This window comes from Anarrhichthys ocellatus, unplaced genomic scaffold (assembly GCF_004355925.1).
Source record: "Anarrhichthys ocellatus isolate YVR2014 unplaced genomic scaffold, GSC_Weel_1.0 scaffold33, whole genome shotgun sequence".
NCBI classification, from domain to species: domain Eukaryota; kingdom Metazoa; phylum Chordata; class Actinopteri; order Perciformes; family Anarhichadidae; genus Anarrhichthys; species Anarrhichthys ocellatus.
Window position 1 is genome coordinate 4,058,145 of NW_022280063.1, and position 23,751 is coordinate 4,081,895.

The window sequence follows — 23,751 nt, forward strand, 5'->3', positions numbered from 1 at the left end:
GTGTGTGTGTGTGTGTGTGTGTGTGTGTGTGTGTGTGTGTGTGTGTGAGTGAGAGAGAGAGAGAGAAGCCCACACAGGATCCATGCATACCATCTGTCATCGCAGAGGACAAAATCCCCCAAAGGGCTTGAGGAAAATTCAATACAGTAACTTTTTCTTCCTGCTGACCCCCGTCTTCTTACCTGGGACGTCTCAGGCTATGCAGCTCTCTGACCAAGTTGGGAAGGCTGTTGTGCCAATGATAACAGTAAGGAAGCTGGTAGCTGTCAAAGAGACATCGTGGTGCTATAATATATCCTGGCCTACAAACTGGTTTTGAAGTGCACAGCGCTCTAGAGAAGGCTTGGCGTGGATCCCAAAAAAATGTTAAATGATACTGAAACAATTTAGCTTCAGCTCACAATTTGTTTTCATATACAGGATGATGAATATGGATAGTAGACACAGTTTCAGGAATGGAAATAACAAAAGGAGTATTTCACAGTCCACAGCGGTATGTCTGTACCGTCACGCTGTAAACAAACGCATCTGTCCGTTGCCACGTCTCCTCATTGACAAGAAACGGCAGAACAGTTTACACGGTGGTGTGGATCTCCACAGATCTCTGCCAGCCGGTTAGTGTGGGGACACACCTACACACACACACACACACACAAGCATCCTATTTGTCCAACAGCCCTGCATGAATGTCAAACAACACTGTCTGTGCCAACCATTGCAATGTCTGTGCTGTGTAAACTTAAATCTTCTGGCCTTAAGATGTTCTCAAAGTCACACCCATGGAAAACAATAACACATTTACTTCAGTGAGCTGGTGCAGAACGTTGTTAGGTCTCTGCATACACAGACACCCCAACATATTTTCATCTCATCATTTGTTGAGAGAAGAGCTCCATTATTAAAACTCCACCAACTGTCTTGGTCCCGGCCTTCCCATAGGACTTGTCACCATTACTAGTAGCAACGGTACACGACTCAGTCGTAGATGCTAATGGTCCTCAGCCTGGATGAGTGTAACATGCATTTGTCATGTTAAGAAACTGGACATGTATACACAATTTTTCCCCACACGGTGCTGATGACCGGGAAGTGTGACTAAGCCGTGGCCGTGAAAAATGATTGTGAAAATATGCCCTTTGAACCGATGTCAAGTCGATTATTTTCGCCACTCATTTGGCCGGTAGACAAAGCGAGTGAGAGAGTGGACATTACTGGTACTGATGGGTGTTGATGACGGGGCCTCAATGTGTGCGAGACATGCTTGGTCTGTCCCAGGTTGGGATTGGGTGATGGGTGAGGGGTGAGTTCTGCAGTTCAAAATTTGACGTTGATTGGTGGGCCAGTAATGATAATGTGCATTGGGCTGTTTGACACCAACACCACCGTGTCAGTGTCTGCATGAGACACCTGTCCTGTGTTGATGGCAGAGAAACACCTGTGTCTCGTATCCAGCATGGGAAATATCCAGTACCGGCAACTTCGATCTATTTAATCCACATTTAACGTTCTCACATGCACCGTTTAAACTGCCCTGTTCACACTTATTTTGGGGGGCATTTTAAAGCTTTATTGTTAAGTCGACAGTAGTGACATAACAGGAAGTGAGGAACAAGCGCCCAAAACCCGTACTATTGTAAATGTAAATGCAATATTAGGCAATAGTACATTTCTCATACTATTTTGCACAAACATCTGCATTAAGTATTTACCAAATAGTCCATGAAGATACCAGAAGAACCGGTGATTAATTTGCTTACTTATAATATTTTAATCTCAGCAATCCAATTATAAATAGTAGAAGGAAATGCATATTAAAAGATAGGCCTCCTACTAGCTCACACAATAACTTGCTCATGATTCCCACAGATGTACATGCGACTTATTTCAGGAACACGGAGAGCTGTTATTAGATACAGTGAGGAACAACAAGAGAACTCTGCGGGGTTATTGTTTATTTCACACATATCTGTATGCAGGTCCCACTGCTGCCGCATGTTAAAACGGGGTCGCTGTAGTTGAGATTTTGTCTATTTTTCTGCTCCGGATTGGCACCGATTGACAGATAGTTGAGGAGAAAGACAGAGATCTCACTCCGATATAATCTCCATCCACCAGACATAAGGCAGAGACTGGAGGAGTCCAATGCAGCCGTGCATATTAGACCAAAATCTATTTAGGTCAACAGATAGATTGCTTTATTTTTTATTTATTACATACAGAAATGTGGTGCTTTGGACATCGTTGCAAAGACGTAATACTAGCTGCCACCAAATGAATGCAGTTCCTCTTTGAGTAAATCTCGAAATAAAACTACACTTAAAAAAGGAAGTGTAGGCTTAAATGTGTATTGAAAGATCTATTGGAAGAAAATAAGGTACCACGGCGACATATATCGAATCGGTCTTGAAAGTGGGCAAGGTTTTTTTGCTCAGGGATGCGTCATCCTCACGAAAGAAAGACGATCTTTGTCGCTGCTGTTTTTTTGACAGCGGCGGGGGAGCTGGTGAGGAGAGCGGAGGAGCCGTGTGGACCACAGCTTGCTGCTGCAGCGGCTGAGTGGGGAACGCACACACACTGGCCAGGCACGGTCATTCAAACACACACACACTCACACCTCATCATTTTCTACAGCATCATCATCACACACACACACTGCCGGGAGAGAAAACAGCAGCCGGTTTGCAGCAGACGGTGAGTTTAAATATGCCTCTTTTTCTTTTTTTAATAATTTTTTTTATTAAAGATGGAGATTGCATTTCCCCCCCGTTGTCTTCAGTATTAAACACATTGTAGCGATGTGGTAGCTTGAGGATAATGGTGCTGTGGATGTGTCAAGTCTGCGTTTTCATTTGCACGGTGCTGCTTGCTTGACGAGGATGCCCAGGTGCAAATAATATAGCAATATGGACGCCGATTGTCGTTTCAAAAAAAAATTTAATCTGGATTCTGCTGAGCATCAAAGGCAGCCTCGAAGCACTGCATGCACTGCATTTTGAAGAGGAGCCATCAAAGCAACTAGAGGGAGGCGATGGCAATGTGTTGATCGGCTGTTGTGCTGAGTGAATGTAAAGGGGGGGTTGTTGCAGCAGCAGGGTTTTGTGCTTATTGTTGCTGCTGCTGCCGCCGCCGGCCGGTGCATGCAGGCCCCACAGGTTGAGAGGATTATTTGATGTCTGCCAGTGATGCTGCCATATGTAGCTCAGCTCCTCTTGCTGTCAATCCGACGGTTTGGACTTCAAGGCAGGCACTGGTTCTTTGTTTGCAGGTATTCTATGTAGAGATGTTAACAGTCAGCAGGGGTCTGTTGATGATCAGTATATGGGGTGGGGGCAACAGCCTCCTATTCATTCATTGTTGATCAATGGTTTTTTTATGGATTCTTCAGTAAAAACTGAATTTGAGGGTTCCATGATGGAAGGTTATTTGTATGGTTTACCCTCCCAAAATATTGTTTAATATATATTTCTACATGGCTTCAAATGCAAAGGCACATGAAGGCAGAACGGAGTGGATGACACTTAAGATTGACTCTGCAGCTTGAGTTGACATTGGATTGGTTACAGTCAATCAAAGAAGAGGATTTCATCTTTTGGATTTGAAAACCCATTTGCTAAAGATTCCTAAGCCGAATCATCGGAACTTGCTGTCAGTATATTTGTGCTGAAAGGATTGTTCAGTAAATAATTTGAGTCAATTTTTAACGCTCTCTGGTTTTAGCATCTTAAATGTGATAGAAATATGAACAGTTTGACTATTTTCATACATTTTAGAGGCCTAGACAAAATGATTCTTCTATTATCAGTTGCTGACCATGTCATAGAAGCTGTATGCATGCTGTTATGAATGTGACATAGACAGGCTTATAATGTTTCCACATTGTGATTTAAAGAAGTAAAATGACATATGCAGTGTTGTCCTGTTGCTCAGTGGTAGAGAATTGCCAACAAACAGACTAGTGGTTTAATTCCCATTCCCATTTACTTCACCCTTGGCGGGTGTATTGCTGGGAACCCTATTTGAATTTGGCCACGCTACACGTACAAAATGAATAAACTTTGAATGAACAAGTACACAGCTGTGTAGCAGCAGGGGCGGAGCGTCTGGGCTCTTCAGTCCTGGGCTCTTCACCGACGACATCGTGACATGTCACGCAGGGAGACGCACAGGTGTAAACAATCAACTTAAACGATGGGTGAATTCCATTAAGACACTTGAGCCATCGTTAATATCATGAGGAACAGCTGTGCCTTTCCTACTATAACGAGTCAAAATGTCTGCTGTGAAAAAGACCTAATGTTCAAGCATACCTTATCAAATTAGACACGCCTCAAATGAATCTTTCCACATTAAAAATAAATATTATATTACGTGTCATTTATTTGAAATTACCTGAGCGTTAATCAATTAGTATGATGAGTGCATCTAATTTTGAAAATTAATCATATGATGCAACGTCGTATTGTGCGTTGGCACCACCAACCCCCCACCATGAGACATCACAAGTCATGACCTCGGTCTCCCGTGGACTTGTCAGTGCCAGCACTGAGCCATTACTCATGGCAGATGCAGCGTCATCGTCACTCTCCCGCTCTCCCATTTATCCACGGCCCATTAGACGCGAGTCAGGTGATGTAGCTTATGGTGGGCTCTCATCCTCATTCTGTCGCCTTAAGTGATGACATAATTTCCAGACGCGGGAGATACATAATGTTGTTTTTCTGGCTGTTTGCAGATTAGGGTTGAGGTCTAGTCATTGCACCCAGGTGAGATTGAAACTGTAGATGCGTCATATTAGAAAAATTGGACACCAAAGTAAATGTATGGCAAATGCTATTATATTTTGATTGAGTAGCTGTTTCCCCTTAAAATATTGCGATCTAAACAGCATTTTGTCTAGCGTGTATGTGTATATGATACATTGACATGTTATAAACTGTTCTTGACATTATTTTCTTTATTTATTAATTAATTAATGGTTTTGGTGATGCCTTCAAAATGCTTGTTTTGTCTAACCAATTCAGTTTACAATTATATAAAGCAGAGAGAAAAATGCAAATTCGCACATTTGAGTGTTTCTGCCATTAAAAAAAAACAAGACAAACGATTAGTCGAGTATGAAAGTAGTTCTGTTGAATGAATAATCAATTAATTGTCTTAGCTCTGTTATCCATAATTCTTTTTTTATTAATTGTTCACCGATGAAATATATTTTTGAAAAGTAGTGGAAAATGCCCATCACGAGTACTGAACACCCAACATGATGAACTTATGTTTCGTCTTGACCAAGAGTCCAAAACTAATAGATATTGAATATGCAGTGATAAATTAAAGTGTTAAACAAAAGAAATCCAATTTTGAGAACCGGGTACCAGCAAATATTTCATTTTTTTCTTGACTAATTGACTAATTATTCACCTTAAACAAAACATGTCAAAAAACTGCATATAGCATCACTATGAGCTGATATGGGTGGGAGTTTGGTTTTTGCCACACTATTCCTAATATACTGAGGAAATGCTGTGAGAAAATCGGTTTGCACATCTGACTTTCTGTGTTTATAACACTGCATATTATGCTGCAATTATGGTTTTGGTTATCAGCCCCTGCACTGCCACAGGCACTGCTGCTGCTACGAGGGAAACAATGCTTCTTTTTTAATTCATCCCTGGAGTTTGTTAAGCTCACTCCCAGCTAACGCCAATATAGTCTGCAGGTGCACATGATGAAGCCATCCTGGGTTTTTGTGTAGGTTTAGAGTCATAAACCCCTCGCTCGCGTCTCTGAGACTGCTGTGGAAGCTGCCGCCAAATGAATACAATTAGCATCATATTGTTCTGTATGCTTTGGGTTAATAGCATCAGCAGCCTGCGGCGATGATGGTGGGTTAGGGGGGCGGGAGGCACATAAACGCCCCCACACCCTTGGCTCACAGATGGACGTGTTTGGGTGGCTTTTTTTCATTAAGGGACCGGGACACATTAAATTAACATGACTGGCTGAGGATTGATGAATTGGAAGATGGGGGAAAGTTAAAGCCAGGTCTGGAGTGTGACACTTTGTTGCTGGTAGATTTCTGAGAGAGCAGATGTTGTTCTCTCTGCCTTCCATAAAGACAGATGGTTTTTTTGTTGTTGGTTTTTTTTGTTTGGGATGATGTTATTGCTTGGAGATGGGAGAGACCCAGTTTCTGCACAATGGACTATGAGGAGTTTTGCACCCAACTGTGTAAGACAGGCTTGATTTTAGCCTAAGGGTTTATAATGTCGGGAGAACACGTATATTTCTGCCAACGTGATTTTTAAACACGAAGCCAAAGCTGACAATTGGTGATCAATGAGTCGATCGTCAGAAAATGAATCTGCAACAACTCTGACAATCACTTTTCAAGCAAAAACTGCTTTGCTGCCTTTCTTGGTTGGATAAAACATGATTTTAAATATGTCACCCTGGGGCTCTGGGAAAGTGTGATGTCCATGTTTCACAATTTGTGATAGACAGTCTTATAGACGTAATAATCATCACAAATTAAACATTAATTGATCATGAAAATAATTGTGAGTTGCAACCAGGTTCCAACCTGACACTAAACACTGTATACAGTTTAATGTACCATGTTGTAAATCATCAATTGAGGTTTATAAACCAGGAGGGGAAAGGAGAGGAGGGATGAGAGTTGAGGGGGTAAAGGAGAGAAATTGAAAGATGGGAATAAAAGGAAAGAGTAGAGAAAAGGAAGTTAAGGAAAGGTTAGAAAGGGAATGGAAAGGACAGGGTGAGAGTAGACAAGAGGTGGGGAAGGAGAGGGGAGAAAGGAGAGAAAGAAAAGCACATAGGAAAAGGGTCGGACAAAAATGTAGGGAATGACTGAGGAAGAGGAGAAGAGCTCCGGTGAGGAGGAGTTAAGTAAAGAATTGAGAGGAGAGGAGAGGAGAGGAGCGACGTGCTGCTGTGATCACCAGCTGTGCCAGGCCGCATCTGAAGAAGAGCAAGAGACTGGAGATTAATAAAAGGAGACATAGCACGCCACTACCGTACTACACGCACACACACACACACACACACACACACACACTTTCTACCTTATGCATGATATACGCTTAAAAAGTCAATCATTTCAACATACATGTTTTTCGTGTCCTCTCAGTCTCTTTTGAATAGAGCGGATGAGTAGGTGCGAGTCTTGTTTCGACGGTGGAGTTGTTCATGTGGATCAGGTGGGCAACAGATTGGAGAGTGGGTGGGAGCAGAGGAGTTGCCAGACTGGTAGTAGCCGTCACTTGCCGAGTGTAAAAGCATATCGGCAATATCCGTCTGAACGGGTGATGTCATTTGATATACCGAGCCATATGCAGGCAAAGATGATTCTTTAGCATAACAGGTGATCCCAATCCTGTTTAATCCAGTTAAAAAGAAGATTAAACGGGACATTTGACGAGAGAAAAGACAATATATAAACAGATATCAAAGGTTTATGGTTCATATATTTACATATGTATCCTCCCTTTTTTTTTTTTTTAGCAAGCGTTAAGGGAAACAAAGGAGGAATGTTCAAATCCCAGTGGTGGGAGCTTAATCCATTGTACAGTAGGCTTAAAAACATTATTACCCCCCCCCCCCCCCCATCCACCAGAATCTTTGTCACAGCTGTAAAATGATTAGTGAGGATTTGGGTCAAAGAAGCCATTAAAGAACTCCTCTTATCAAGACAAACATCCAATTGGCTCAAGGCACCAGCATCACACGACGGGTGTGAGCCAACCAGCCTTAAACAATGATTATTACAGATGTTGTTACAGGGCATAATTGAATCTGTCAGCTGTGGATGATTTATTTTTCTACATCTTCACTTTTTAAAAACAGATTTCTCTTTTCCCCCAAGGTAGACATCTTTTTAACCCCCAGCCATGAGGAGAGATTAGTTTGATGGGAAATGTATCTTTAGAGCCTTTACACATGATTTGTAGAGTGTGTAATTATGTATTGCTTTTTAAGGTATTTCATTGGCCGACAGTGTTCATGCTACACCTACACGGGGCCCCTAATGCTCCCTGTCGCAAGACTGGTGTCAATTCTGGTTGTCATTTCCTACACCTCAGGGGGCATTTGTATCTGCACAATATGCTGGTAACATATTTTGACACATTTTACCATGTGTATTGATAAATCTCTCTCCATTATTTAGCAAGAGTTGCTCTCAGCAGCATTTGTGGAGTCGAGTCTTCCAGTGGCGTTTAGGGGAACTCCGAGTTAGTTCGTCTGGCCTCCGTTGTTCAGGGGACACTTTTTATTGAGCATCTGCTGATCGTCAATTTGTGTGTGGTGTGGGGACAAAGCAGCTCCGGTTCAATGGAGCCCGCATGCGTGTCCTCGATCCTACTCGCCTGACCCCTTAGAGAAGGCCCTTCTAAAGCCCTAAATCCAGCCCTCCTTCAATGAGAGCCCTCTCGTACTGAAAGAATGTCTTTTGTAGGAAAATAAACTGTCCTGCGAGCAGATGAGGACGGAGAACAGAAGCAGTTCTCAGAGTGGAAAAGTCATCTATCACCTTAAGACGTGTCTGTTAACTGATAAACCAATTAAAGGCGGATAGGACTCATCTTTACGGGCCTTGAAGAGAGAAAGGGAGTTGTGTAACATCTGTCTTAATTAAACTTCCTTGTTTATTCCAACTTTTCATTTTTATTAAAACGGTATAATCCACACGCCCACACTGTGTATGTGCTGCTCCAGGGAATTATGACATTTTCAATGGGGTTATGTAAAGAGATGACATGTAATCTACATGCATTACATAAGAGAGGCCGGACTGGGACATTGTAGAACATACCACTGCCATGTATCCATCAAAAGAAAGGGTAAATATCAACTTTTTGGCCAAAGGTGTATTTATTTTCTTTGCATCTGCAATACAAATGAGTGATTTCAAGCTACAATAGAGATAATCCATCCTTTACTGACTGTAAACACCACCATGTGTGGTGAAGCCAAACTTGCTAAAAGATGACAGCAAACCGAAGTTTTCGGTTCATTGATTTAAGAGCCAGTTTGATGATGATTCGCTCTTCAGTTGTAAATGGCACATAAACCCATTTTATTGTACATTCAGCTCGTGTTTCCTGTCAACAGAGCCCGATGCTGCCCAGGCTGCGTATTCTATGACTTACTGTAAAAACCAAGTCATTTCCTGTTTGTTCCTGCTCAGCATCATCCGATGTCTCTGGATGGCGGCCCATAAAAGTCGATGGCGTTTCACATTAGTGGTAATGCCCCACCCTGCCACTCTGTCCTCTCTGTCACAATCGCTTTCACCCCTAAAACTGCTGAGCCCACTGTTTTTTTTGGGCTGCCATGATACTCTGCATTGTCCTATCAGCGCAAGGCTGCTGTTGTAGCACTTCAGCTTATTACAGTTGCACGTGAGATCTGAGACAAGCACACTGTAGATACCAGCTTAGCATGAAACAAACGTTCAATGATTTTTCTCTCTGAAACTCTGTGGCTGATACTGATCAAAAGGAGGAACGGATTGTTCTCCTGGTGTCTGTTCAGCGGGGAGGAGATAACCCTGATGTCCCTGATCAGACTGCTAAGATGCACAGTGATGATACTCGCACAGCGAGTTTAATTCAGAGATGCCACCTGCCTGAAGGGACACAGAGACGTACGGCCGTAGAGGATACGATGACTGAAGCTGCTACCTGTCCTTTAGAGATGTACTATTAATTGTTGGTAATGCAAATGCATAAAAAAATGAATAAACCTACATTAATTGATATTGCCACTTGGGCACAGGGTAACAATCTGTAAACACAACACTGACATATTAACACCTTTTATAGAGTTATTATGGCAAAACATAATCTCTTCTATGCCTGATGGGGTTGCACACTGCTCTGCGCTACGCCTGTTTGCCCAGCTTCTTTTTTTTTTTTTTTTTTTTTTTTTTTTTTTTTTTTACCCCCTCAGTGTCCTCCCAGCATTTTCCCACCATATACACACTGCTGGTATTGACCCTCAACCCACTCCATTTCTCTTCCAGTCTCCGCTGTGATCCATGACTCACAAAGCCCGTTTAACCTTTACACAGTGCTTGGTTGCTTCCCCACTGGCTGCAAGCAGCAAATCTCACCTTTTCTCACGTTTCTGCTAGTGTTATGGAAATGTTGTACTGTTGACGTTTATTTATTAGTATATATTTGTCTCTAGGACTTGACCACTTAAATTCTGACATAATTTAGTTTGGCAAATATAGATGAGAAGAAAACGAAGAGAAAACTGGCTCAAAGACGACTGGTATTGATGACTACAATGTATCAGTGTGTCCTTTCTGAAGCACAGGAAAGCCCTCCACTTTGTCATATATTCATTCAAGCCAGTCATCCATTACGGCTATGTGATATATTACCTGCAAGTTATTCACTCCACAAAAGACCCATTAATAAGTGGAACCTTTCTTAAATGGGTATCACGTACTTTTCCCACGCTGGTCTCCTGCGCGTAAACACTCACATAACCAGGTAAGCTATCAGGTGTCCCGGGAGGGTCCCGGAACTGTCACTTGTTCGGTCAGCGATGATGCAGCTGTGTGACTTCCAATTATTTTAAAGTCTCGTAAATGTCTCCATTAGTTTATTAATCTATACACACACATTAGTACTTGACTGATACAGCTGTTCTAATGCATTTTGTGGCTGCTCAACTCTATTACCTCCCTATCTATTATCCATCTATTTATACATCAATCTTTATCCTCTCCTCAGAGACTGATGATCTCAGGGAAGACCTGACTGATGCGTGTCTGCCTGAAATTTGACTACAGAACTAAGATAATATACTACAGCATACTTCTTTTTGTGCTCAGAGGACTGCTGGCAATGTCGACCACCATTTGCTTCATAAATGCTGTGGCAGTGACCAGCCTGCTCTCTCAGGAACATTTATGAAATGAGAAAGCCATTTTGTTAAGCTGTTAAGTGTCTTTCGGTCCATTAATGACCATTATTCCTCAATTTATCTGTGTTTGGCATACTGATATTTGAGCCTTATTGTCTTGCCACATAATTTAACTTTACAGTATTTAAAAAAAGGATGTAGAAACATTCAGCTAACCATAACTACAAAGCCACCTACTGTACATAATGACAATTTATAATGCTTCAGACATTGAATTAAAACCTGAGAACTGCTATTTAGGCGGTAAATTATATTATAAGGTGTTTTTTACTCACCGTCTAAGTGAGCTGCAAGCTTCCAAGGAAGACAGATTACAAGTGAATAATTTATGTCCTCTCACATATGAACAAAAAATAAAAAAAATATATATATATTCCTGCTTAGAAGCCCTGCCACTGCTTTGGTGTATCAAAGTCAGGCCACAAAATACTATACTGAGCGATGAATTATTGAGTGCCGTGCCGCTCTTGTCACTTGCACTCACAATCCTACATGTAGTAGGGTTGAATTTGGGCTAATTGGGGATGTACTGTCCTTGTTCTGTCGGATAAACGGAAGAGGGATACTGTCTCAAAAATCCGGTGCAGGATTTGTTTGTTGTAGTTCCGGCTGTTGTCAATTTCTTCTTTCTCTCACCTTTTTAGTGATTTGGAATTTACTGTGACACTGGCTTTTCTCACCCTCGACAGACACCAGAGCATTTCCATTAACACACATTGATTAATAGTGTGTATCAGGTATCACACATCCGTAAGTGTCTGCTCGTGGGGTTGTATTGACAATGAGATTATTGATCCCTGGGATTAGGCACGGGGACCCGGAGGGCATCAGTGTTGCTGAAAGCGGAAGCCCCTGTTTTTGGACAGCTGTGTGATCTTTCGCCAGTTCATTAACACGGACTGGAGTGGGTTAACTCTGTTTACCTTGCTTAGCCAATGTACCAGCAGTCAGATGGGCATTTTATTAGACGGAGACAAACGGTTTTCTTGCATCAATCACGTTTCAATGCGCAAGAGCGGCTATCCTGCTCAGTACCTCCTTTCTTTTGGCTTTTCTCCACTTCATTGTTAAGCAAAGCAACAAAATAAACCAAGTAAGACAATAAAGATCTACTTAACAGAACAATGAAAGAACAGTTCTCTCATAATGTAAATATTTCTCATAATAGTAGTTAACATAATAGGCAGCATCTGTTTTTAGAGTACCCAAAGTGCTGACTTTGGCCGTTGTATAGAGATAGCCTCTCTTTTACAGCTCGGTCCGTGCTGTCTGGCCCGCCACGAGCTCAGCACCGCTGGCCCACAGGTCTGTACAGCCCCGTGGGCAGCAGTGAATGGAGTACGCCTGTGTGGACGTGTGCAACGAGAGATTGAGTGATAGCAAGCTGCTATAGGGTCTGCTACTTTGGTAGGTCCACCACAGAGCCTTGCTTTACATGTACGTGTGAAGCTGCAGTCATTTAGGTCTATAGGAAGGACAGATCTCTTTCCACGCCGAAGTCACATTTACTCTGCAGGTCTGGGCCTGCCCAAACAGGGAACAAAATGTTGTTCTGTATCTATACTGTGTGCTCTCAGAACATGTTGACTTTTAGCCTTATGGTAACATTACCCTGGTTATAGCAAGAGGAATACAAACCAATGACTCTTGCCTTTTGCGGCAATAAAACCAAACAGCATGCTTAAAGCAGGGTGATTAAATAATAGAAACAGTTGAGTTAAGCTGCATTAAAGTACAGACTATTAGAGGTTTCATTTGTTGTAATCAAACATGTTTTTTCGAGGATCTAGTTTGCAGGCTGATTATAACTGTGGACGTTGTTATTTAAGTGATCTAAGAGACTCACTGGTCTTGAGGCTACTCAAGGGAAGAGGTGTTGATCATAGTTATTTTAAGGAATGGTCAGAGATTGGCAAATGTGAAAAAAAAACATCTCTTCAAATATTGTTTTCTTTTGCTCAAAAAGCCATGTAAGGGTGTGAAATGATAGATTCAAGCATTCCTCCTCAGTTCCAAGATTGGTGTCAAATAATGAGTTTATTGGGACACACAGTCTTTTCTCAATGGATTGTCATTGTCAGATATTCTCATCAAAAGCGTTTAAATGGCAAGAGTGACGTTACCGTATACAAACCCACAACTCGTTGAGCCTCTCAGATGTGTGTTTTGTTCACTGGATTTGACTGCAGGTCAATGTTGTGTCGGTGTGAATTTGCTTAAAGAAAATTAGGGCAAACGTGGGATGCAAATAGCGTGTGTCTGGGGTGTGGGTTCATGTGTATGTCTGTGTAAATCCATGGGTATGAATTGCAATATACAGATGCACGTGTGTCCAATTCATGCGACGTTGATCCTGCACACCGGAAAGCAAGGAAGCAACAACATCGCTGCGTCACATGACCATGACAGCATCAAAATGAGTCCGACCAAGCTCTTTCATTGTGTTGCTCATGTGAGGTCCTGGATCATTCGTTTGTCTCGAGGTCAGAATGGCCTCGGGAACATTTGCATGTGGCTTCTGATGCTTGTTAAGGCTCCGTCGCTCTCAATTAACAAAGTTAAAAGCTAGGGAGGAGAAACCGTTTAGTCCGTTTAGTCCTTTTTCCAGAAGTGGACTATTAATGTCAAGTCCAGCCGGTCTAGTGAAGTGTGTGTTTTAGAGCTTTCACGTTCAATCTCGTGGAACTGCTGAGTGGAGTGTAATTAGTCACATTTTGTTATCACATCCCGCTCCAATCATGAACACTCTACATGTTACCATTTCACTGTTATCTTATGGTGCCCTAACTGTTCATGCTTTCCCATCTGACAATGTTGTGTTTTTACAATGATGATCATTGAAACTATTCCAAACCTACGCCCGACAAAATAGACCCTCTCTGTTTCCAGCAGGCCAGTTCATAATCCATGCTACTAATCCCAAATGGCCAAGGTTCACCTTCAGTTAATCTAAGGTGCAATTGTCCTGATTTGGGACTGTAATAAAATATACCGAAATCGATGATGGAAGTATCTAGCGATCGCTTCTTTCTTTTAATGGGATCGGACGATACGCAAGTTGAGGTATCGCAATGGGAAAAAAAATGGTATCAGAACATTTCTAATGTTTGAGGTGCTTGATCCATACCCACATTTGCATACATAGGTACATACAGGGAGGCATACTTGCAACACCAGTCCCCATAGTTCCTTGATATTTTCTAACAATAGCATATTCAGTAATGTCATCGGCTGCCACTGCTCATTTTCAGTTTTGATCTTCCTTCAAAGAGTCTTGTATCGCACGATTGCTGCAGGATAGACCAATTACACAGCTGTGAGGTGCTTTGCTTGTGTGGTGTGAGACTAGAAGAGACAAGAGTGAGAAGCGCACATAGTTTTTTTTTTGTGTGTGATAAAGCTACAATCTGGCATCACTCTCCACGTGGTGGCTTTGTTGAGCCATTTTTTAAAAAAGAAAGAAAGAGAGAGTCCATTGACAGTAATCTCACTTGGTTACAGCTTTACTGCCAAACAGAATGTAGTGTAATATCTACGCCCCACTGACACAGTAAGCCGTTGTGGTGTGTCTGAGCAGCCTTTGTGTTACCTCGTCGCTTCCTCATCACAGCTTCAAGCCTGAGAACAAGGTTTTTGTGAGGAGTCCTAAATTAATGAGATCACATCAACAAATCCCTCTCCACTGGTGCTACTAATATTAGCAGGCCTCAATCCTCTCTTCTTCTCCTGCCTTTTCTCTGTCTTAGGTTGAAGGTATGCAGTCAATATTAGACGTCTCCCAGGCATCCTACGGGTCTATACCCTCCACTGTTTGCCATCCCGGCCCCTTTGTTCCCCACACTCTCATTTCCACGTTTACATTTCTCGCTGCCCTCTACATCTGTCTCCATCTTTGTCTTTCCCTTGCCTCCCTATTGCGTTGTTCCGTCAGACGAGATGGTCTCTGCAGTGCCGGCTGCATGGGCATTTTCCCAACGTGTTTCTGACATGTCATGTCACTGATGGCCAAGCTCTGTTCTGTAAAGCACTCTGAGCTCGACTCTCTCCATGGGGATGCAGCCTCTCAGATCTCGATAGAGCTGGTTTCCTTAGCAATATTGGCCACTATCTGGTCTTTTGTGAGAAATGGAGAAATGAATAAAAGGAAATACTCTTAAACAATTGCTAAACATGTACAATGACAACTAAGTCTTGTCCATTTTATCTTTACATTAATCTGTGCCTGTTGTCGTCTTTCTCCATCTCCTCCCTAACTATGATTGTCTTGACTGTTTACAGTGTCCGTATATGCAAAAGCTCACTTTTCGCTAGTTTTAGCATCACAAAGACAAATTTTGTTCTATAAAGTCAAGAATTGGAAAATACTTGATGGCTTAATTTGTCAAACTCTGGCCATGTGAGTATTGTTTTCAGAAAAGACATATTTATATATCTATAACTTTAATATCTGCCCAAATCAGTCCTGATATGGTTGAATGATATCTAAAATCTGCATCACAATATAAAGGCCTTTTTTTAACAGCAGACATTTTGAATCATCGGAGGAAAAGCAAAGGTTCTGCTAATAACGTCAACGATGGCACCGTTATGTTCGCTGTATGTTCGAGTGAGCCAGTATGCAGGATGTCAAGAAACTGATGCAGCTAAATAGACTTCAGTCATCATTACACCTGTGCTTTTTCCTTCTGTGACGTGGCATAATGTCATCTCCACCAAATCCATCACCCCCACCATCCACTCCACCATCACCAACTGCCTCACAGATATAAAAACCTGGATGCAAGCCAACTTCCTCAAACTCAACACCGACAAATCTGAAGTCCTCATCATCGGCCCCAAATCATTAAAGAATTCCCACCACAACTTCTCCCTCTGCATCGATGGCATCACTGTTCCTGCCTCCACACATGTCCGTAACCTCGGGATCATTTTCGATCAAACTCTCTCATATGAACGCCACGTCAATCACATCACAAAAACCGCCTTCTTTCATCTCAAAAACATCGCCCGTCTCCGTCCCTCCCTCTCCTCCGCAGCCGCTGAAACACTCATCCACGCCTTCATCACCTCTCGACTGGACTACTGCAACAGCATCCTGTACGGCTCACCCACCAAAATCATCAATAAACTACAATACATTCAGAACTCAGCTGCCCGTCTGCTCTCCCACTCCCGCACCAGAGACCACATCACCCCAGTCCTTCAAAACCTCCACTGGCTCCCCATACAGCAAAGAATCCAGTTCAAGATCCTCCTCATCACTTACAAAGCCCTCCACAACCTTGCCCCTTCATACCTTTCGGACCTCCTGTACCATCACACTCCCAACCGCAACCTCAGATCTGCCGACGCCAACCTCCTTACCCCCCCTACTCTGTCCAAGCATCGGACCTGGGGGGACAGGGCCTTCTCCGTTGCTGTCCCCTCCCTCTGGAACTCCCTGCCCCAACACCTCAGACATTCTTCGTCACTCGCCACTTTCAAAACTGCACTTAAATCTGCTTTTAACCTCTAAAGTCAGTCATGTATGTTTTTCTTTCTTTCTTTTCATGTTTATTTTATTTTTTTTCTTACTGTTATGTCGTATATGTTCTTATTATAAATGCTTCTATTGTTTCTGTTTTTAACATGTAAAGTGTCTTTGAGTGCCTTTTAAAGCGCTATATAAATAAAATATATTATTATTTATTATTATTATAATGTCTTTATAGAAAGAGGCCCGCAGTTGGATTCAGCCTGTCAGGATATCAATAAGTAAGTATTTTAATAATACATAAGTAAAGCAACACCTCTGCACAGCCTACAGAAACCTTGCATTAACATAGAAATCAAACTCTATGAATCACTGTGAATGATTTAATGGAGCAGAGCACCATATGGCGAGGTGTCTCATCTGCATTGAAGGTGGCCCAACTGCCTTCTTCATTTTCAGTCGGCTTACAAATCTTCTTTTTTCGACAGCCTGTTCCTTCATCTGTTGCTCCGGACCTCCCACTCTTCTGTTCGTCCCCGTCATTCTCCCCCGTTTCCTCTCGCCCTTCATACACTCTCAACGCCGGGGCTGTAAAATGACTCTGACGATTGGATCCAATCCCCAAGAGGGCTCCCACACCTGGACACTTTTACAATATGCTCGCCTTCAGCTGCAGAAGCTTATAGCAGAGGTTCAGCAGCAAAGGCATGCTACTTCCCGACTGTTCCTTAATCTTGATTTATCCTACGTTCTCTCACCATCTCTGTGTGTGCGTGACATTCTCGATGACTCCATTGTGTGTTGTGGAGTGGGAACAGCGGGGATGGGATAGTTGTCCCTTTTAACCTCTATAGAGGGAAGAAAACAAAAAAACTTTCAGGCCGCAGTAAATCTCTCTGATTAAACCAGCTCCCTCTGACTGCCCTTCTTGTGTGAGACTGGACTGTGTATGCTTTCTGTCATCTGAAGGATGCTCAGACTGTTTAAAAAACAAAAAAAAAACTTCGAATAGCCATGGTAACCAACCCCCCCCTCTCAGTCTCCATGTCCAACACACACATTACAAGGGAATGTGTGGGTTGAACTCTGTAGTTGAGATTTCAAAAGCAGCTGTAAACGCCATCCTGACACAGGCTTGTGGCATTTTTTAATGTAGCCATACCTCAAGAAAGAATATGCTATTTCATACTTTTGTTAGCCATTCGTGTGGACACTCTAAACTGTTCCGTGTCCTCACTCTCAACTCGTCAAATGCGGCTGCTATGGCCCTACGCTTCAAACTATGACACTCCTCGTACCCCTCTAGTGTCACTTTTGCGTGTGTCAAATTGCCACTTGTCACATGCATACGCGCCATCTTTTCAAAATAAACTTCTGTGTTTACAGGAAACAACTTGGTTGGGTGTAGGAAAAGATCTGGGTGAGAAAAAGATTCATGGGGTTTTGTAAATGGCTGCGTGGAACATTGTATCCATATGACACAATGACACGGTGCACTAAACCCAACCTGGCGACAATATTAATTAGGTCATTTGTCATTTTCTTTGACTGTTAGTTAATGTAGACAGATGTATATTGGCACAGAACAGACACGCACACACACACACACACACGCCTTGGGGTAATAAATAACCCCAAGGCGTACACCACAATCTGATCACAGACAGATGGTACGTCTGATACGTGATGAACAGACAAGCTCAAGGCTCCAGACAGTCGTTGCTGCCCAGGTGCTTCCATAGCTGACTACCAAGTCACCGTGGCATGTCTCACAAGCCTGGTGTACTTTACATTGCGTTGCTTGGCAATGTGACAAACTTTTTTTTTTGTCCCTGCCTGTAACCTCTTTCCTTTGTTGGTGTGCTGCTGATGCCCTATATTTGTTTAAAGAAGCAAATGTGTGTTTTCTGCTGTTTGCACTATAGCCGGCTCCAGGGTAACTAGTCTGGAACGAGTTCTCAGGAGTGAGAAAGTCCGACTTCATTCATGGCAGCCTGGGCACTGGGCTCAATTATTTCCCTCTGTCATTAGTGGGAAAGAATAGCCAAAGGATTAATTAAGAGCGGATCCATTTTGCATAATGTTTACAGTGCATCTGCTACTTCGAGTAATATCAAGGCTTTAATGTTATGGTGAATTTCAAGCGTATTTTTCTTCCTTAAATGGATAGCAAGCAACTTGGTATTACATTTTGGTCAATAATAGTAATTTCAAACCACATTCAAAGTCTGCTCCTGGCTTTATAAGGATGTGTATTAACCCTCTAATGGGGATGTGAATTCACCAGTTTGTGTGTATGTGTTCTTATGTAGGATGAAGGTAAAAGTGTGTGTGGAGGCCAAATAGTCGGGGCGTGTGTTAAGTGTGTATTTTGGGCAGCTGCTGCTGATTGCTGAGGCCCTCAGTCTAGGGGATTACAGCGCGCACACAGACACACACACACACACGTGCACCCACATTTCTATTCATGCCTGGGGTCAGTTATTCTATCACAGTCTGCAACCCCCCCCCCCCACACACACACCGAAACATTCAGACACATGCAGCGTACTGGTTCAGATCCATAAACTCTTGAAACAGGAGGTAGGTAGTAAATCACCGGGCTTTAGGAGTCAGACGTTGTGATCTCACTGTAGAGGATATTCAGAGTAACGCTGGCCTTTATTTCCAGGGGATTGTTTAAGTATTCACAGAGCTTACATTTCACATCCACACTGTTGTCAGAGATATTTTAGTTCTTTACTGAAGATAAAGGGAACGAATGAGATCTATTTTGCTTCATACGCTATATACTGTAGAATACTTTAAAATGCAACGCCCGTCAGGTTGCTCTTCTCCTGGTTGGCCAATAAAGTTTGTTCAAAATAGAGTCAGTGTGCTAGAAGTTTGTATTCTAATACATCAAAATGTATGAACAAGCGTAGTTTCACACTTGGCCGGCTGGTGAGTGTTCCAGCTATTGAACAGGCTTCAACACATTTAAAGGTCAGGCCTACATCATGTTTTATAAGTAACGGTAGACATTTTCAAAAGGTACAGTTTGACATTTTGACAAATACACTGATTTGTTGAGAGAGTTAGATGAGAAGATTGATCCCACTCATCTGTTCGTTATATATCAAGCTACAACCAGCAGCCATTAGCTTAGCATGAAGTCTGGAACCAGAGAGAAACAGCAACCCTGTCTCTGTCTAAAGCAAATTCTCATCTGCACACTTTGTTTTTTGTACAGATTAAACAAACAAGGTATAAATGTGCAACATTTTAACTGTGTCATCTTTGGGCTGAGATAGGCTAGCTGTTTACAGTCTTTATTCTAAGCCAAGCTTACCAGCTCCTCCCTGTGGCTTGAATCTTAATATTTAGCTGGCTTCAAGAGCGCAAATAAGCACATTTCCCTTTAAGAGGAAATGGCATCTTTGCTGTCATATGGTCCGTCTCTCTTGTCGTTTCCATTGCAATGTGCTAGTGCTTGGTGTCAGGCCTGCTAGCTTTTCTCTTCTGCCATCACCCAGCTCTCCTCTCTCTCTCTTTTTTCTTCTCTGTCTCTCTCTCCATCCCCCCCCTCTTGCGCTCTGATGATGAAGCGCTTTTAGATTTGCCCGTTAATAATGCATGTTTCTTATTCCCACTCGTCCTTCATTTTTCTTCATGTTTTCTCTCTCTCTCTCTCTCTCCCCCATCATCCTCGCTCGGCCTCTCCTGCCGGGGTTTTCTGATGTCACGGTGCGTCCCTGTCTTCTTTCATTAACATCCTTCTCATCTGCCTTTGCCCTCTCTGGTCTCAGTTCAGCTTGGTTCAGTTCAGTCCTGGTTATTAAATTCATTCAATCCTACTTAGTACATTTAAACGTCCGGGTAAACTTACTGAGGTTTAGGTTGATTCCAATGTGCTGATGTCAGACATTGACAAATAATTTTCCCTTTTTTCGTTTGCCTCTCTCTTTCTACATCCATCTGTTTCCATGGTAACGGATCATGGCGTGGGGTTGGGTTGGGCCACTGGTGTGCCGCCAATCTCAGTCGCTCAGTGACAGCAGCTACTCGCCCGTGTCGTCGTGGGGAGTTCAAAGACCCCCCCTCCTCGTCTTTTTGCATTACCCGACGAGTTCAAACGGCTCGACCTCGGCTCATTAATGGCCACTGGAATAATCTGGCGGTCTTTCTCCTCTGAGCTCGCTACACACTTGTCATGGCCTCACCTCTAAATGGGCCGCCGTTCTTTGTCTGTCACATTTGTTTTGCTAATGTGAGATGAATGGAGAGACTCTCTGGAGATTATGATAATGCATTCACGGTCACGAAGGGAGGGCCGTTTGCGGGGGGGTGGGGGGGGGGGCACTGTTTAATTTGTGTGTCCCCTGCTGGAGGTAAAAGTAATAAAAAATGACTGGAGACATTTTGGTTATTGATTGAACGTCCTTGTGTTCAGCAAGACATTCATTTACTGAGTATTCCCTGGAGAACTCGGAGGATGTGCCCATGTATTCATGTTGTGCTGTGTGTGTGTGTGTGTGTGTGTGAGACACTGGCCTCTACTGATGAATGGATTCAAGTCTGTTAGCTTTGAGAACCTAATGTATCCCTTTGTCCCAATTATATTTTGTCTACTCCATTTGGCTGCAGCCAAAGACTTCTGTTCTCTCTTAAGACTTTTAAACGTTGCATCTTTGTACCAACAGTCATACAAACATGTAATTGAAGTGCTCGTCCTGATGATCCTGATTAGGTAATGGGAGAATGCCGATCCAGTTTACATGAATGTAAGCTGCGCAGGACTTTAACCTAACAATTTATTTTCCCAAATGAGTTATAAAAAAACCATCAGTGCATAATATCACCATAGATAAAGTAGTAATAGTTGCAGTAGCACATTATTTTACGATTGTATAAGATTTTGCAATCTGGTGGTATGAGGTTAGTCCAGTGGGAAAGGATTTTCTAATTATGGCACCATTAATGTCTGTGCGTCTCCTTCTCATTGTTACAGGTTTGAATCACCTCCTTGAGACGGGCAGCGGCTGAGATTAAATCCTCACAGGTAAGTCCGATATTGCCAGTGACTATTCTCGCTGTGCTTTACTACTTTATCCATTATTTTGTCCTTGGTCTCATTCTGCTTTTCTCTGTGGTTATTCTCTGCTCCTATGTCGGCGATTCTCCCTTAAACCCCCAGACCTCCTGCTGTTATATATTTTTTGATCACAGTTTTGGCTGATTGCATATCTGGCCATGTGCATGTGTCCCAGTGGTGCGAGCTGTTGATGCTGTGTTCAGTATCATCCTGAGAGGATTACTGCGTTGTTTGCTTCTGCACTAAATGGTTGTACTTTATGACTGTCACTGACATCACTACAAACATATTTGTGATTGGAAGAACACTGGAAAGGCATTTGATCAGGTTTTCAAACCATGGCTGTACTTCCAATAAGAACGGTCAGTTGGCATGGTTGAAAAGTGTTGAGTGTTGAGGCGTGACTTACAGCTGGCAGTGACTAATTGATACCTTTTTCCAGTCTTGGTTGAGCCCTCTTGGTGTCTGCAGGTGTTAACTCAGCAAAGTACAGTAGCTTGTTGCAACCTCCCTGTGGTTGTGATTTAAGTGTGTGGTTTAGGATTTTAAGCTGGTTTTCTTGCCTTGTGGCAGGTAAAAAAACAGTACATTTATTCAGATGCGGGAATTAACCCATGAAGGAAGTGAAAGAATATTAATGAGTACAGTAGATGTGGTGTCACTTTGGGCCCATGGTTTAAAAATTGTTCCGTTAGTCGAAGAGTATAAGATCAATCTTTTATTCAGCCAACTTGCTGCCAAAACACTTTGTTTCGGAATACAATGAACCAATGGACTATATGAATACCCAGCATGTATTTGGTGTGAGGACTGTGTTTAATTGTGACTGGAAAAAAAGGAGCTGCAGGTGACTCACCTGCTGACATGTCCACACACTGTCCACACACACGGAGAGAGTGCACAGATGCTGTTGAACACACTCGGGCATAATAAATGACATAAAACTGCAAATTTCTCTGCATTGTTCATCTATTTCTAGAAATAAATATGGTCCAAAATGAAACCTCAAGGATACACACAATGGATTTTGATGAGGAATAGTGAATGTAAACGTTTTGTTTGCCAACAATAAAACTCCACACATAACGGGCCAGTAGCACACAGCATGCTGCATCTGCCTTGTGGAAAACCCATAATAGTTGTCAATAGGGAGCTATGTCTTAGTAAGTAGAGCAGGCGCTGCAGCGCAGTATTACATAACACACCACTACAATGTTTCCACCTCTCATTTCTAGCACTGCTACCTGAATAGCCCCATGAGAGCACTCGACAATATCGCACTGATCCATAATTTTAACAGCGAGTCATTATAACGGCAGTTTATTCTACAGAAAAGTGATTTGAATTCAGTAATTGTAGGTTGTGATGATGTACCTCCTCTCCTCACCCAGTCTTTGCCCTCCTCCAGCTTCCCCTCTCCTCCTCCATCCTCATCTATACGAGTAATCCTGATGAACAGATGGGCGGAGGAGAAATAAACAGGGGCATGCCAGCTTGTTGCCGTAACGTGTCGATCAGTCCCCTCCCCCGTTACCATCCCATCATGCACTTTTCTCTCCCGTCAACATTTCAGCCTGATCTACCTCAATCTCCACCCCTCACACTGTCTCTCTTTTATCAATCTGTCCTTGTATTTGTCCCGCAAGCCCTGATGGTGTTGTTGCCGGTCCATTGACCAGTCTCTCTTACCTTTTCACCACCAACTACTGGCTAGATTGGCATACAATTTACTGTGCACTTTCGGTACTCCATGAGGAAAAACTTTAAAAAGGAGCTGTTTAAAATTCTGAACATTAATATAGCAGCAAACAACTATTTGCCATGTCAAGATGTAGTGGAGTAATAACTACCTGAGTCTCCCTCCCTCTGTTTCTTTTTATCCGAGCTCCTCCTGGCTTTGTTGACCTAGCCGGGCTGGTCATGGCTGCTTTTAGTGCACGTGCGTGCATGTGAGCGTGCCCCACTCATATACGGTTAAGGCTGATAACTTGCACCTTTTAAATTTATAACCCTACAGTAGGCCCTAAGAATAATAACATCAGTATACTGAATGTCCCATACACTGCTTTTGGGGGATGAAGCCTCTAAACAAGGACTTCAGTATTTGATCAGGCCTATAAATGGAAAAGACGTGTGGAAACATCAGCCATAAAGACATAACTGTCTTGCCCTGAAGGACACACAAACACTTATACAAATGCACAGAGACACACAGCCACGTACCAAGGCCACGTGCATCTATCTGCTCATC

At 42.7% G+C, this 23,751-nt stretch overlaps 1 protein-coding gene across 10 annotated transcripts in view; it reads left to right on the top strand.

The window, feature by feature from the left end:
* The first annotated feature begins 1,906 nt into the window (after positions 1 to 1,906).
* The window catches only part of nrcama (neuronal cell adhesion molecule a), a 53,188-nt gene continuing 31,343 nt past the window's right edge, over positions 1,907 to 23,751 (top strand). For 7 of the 10 annotated variants that reach the window (XM_031865591.1, XM_031865594.1, XM_031865593.1 and 4 more), the window contains exons 1-2: positions 1,908 to 2,691; positions 21,417 to 21,467. The gene's annotated coding sequence lies outside the window, so the exon portion shown is untranslated. Of the gene's footprint in view, positions 2,692 to 21,416; positions 21,468 to 23,751 lie in introns of all 10 variants that reach the window. The other 3 variants (XM_031865600.1, XM_031865601.1, XM_031865595.1) reach the window with 2 other exon arrangements.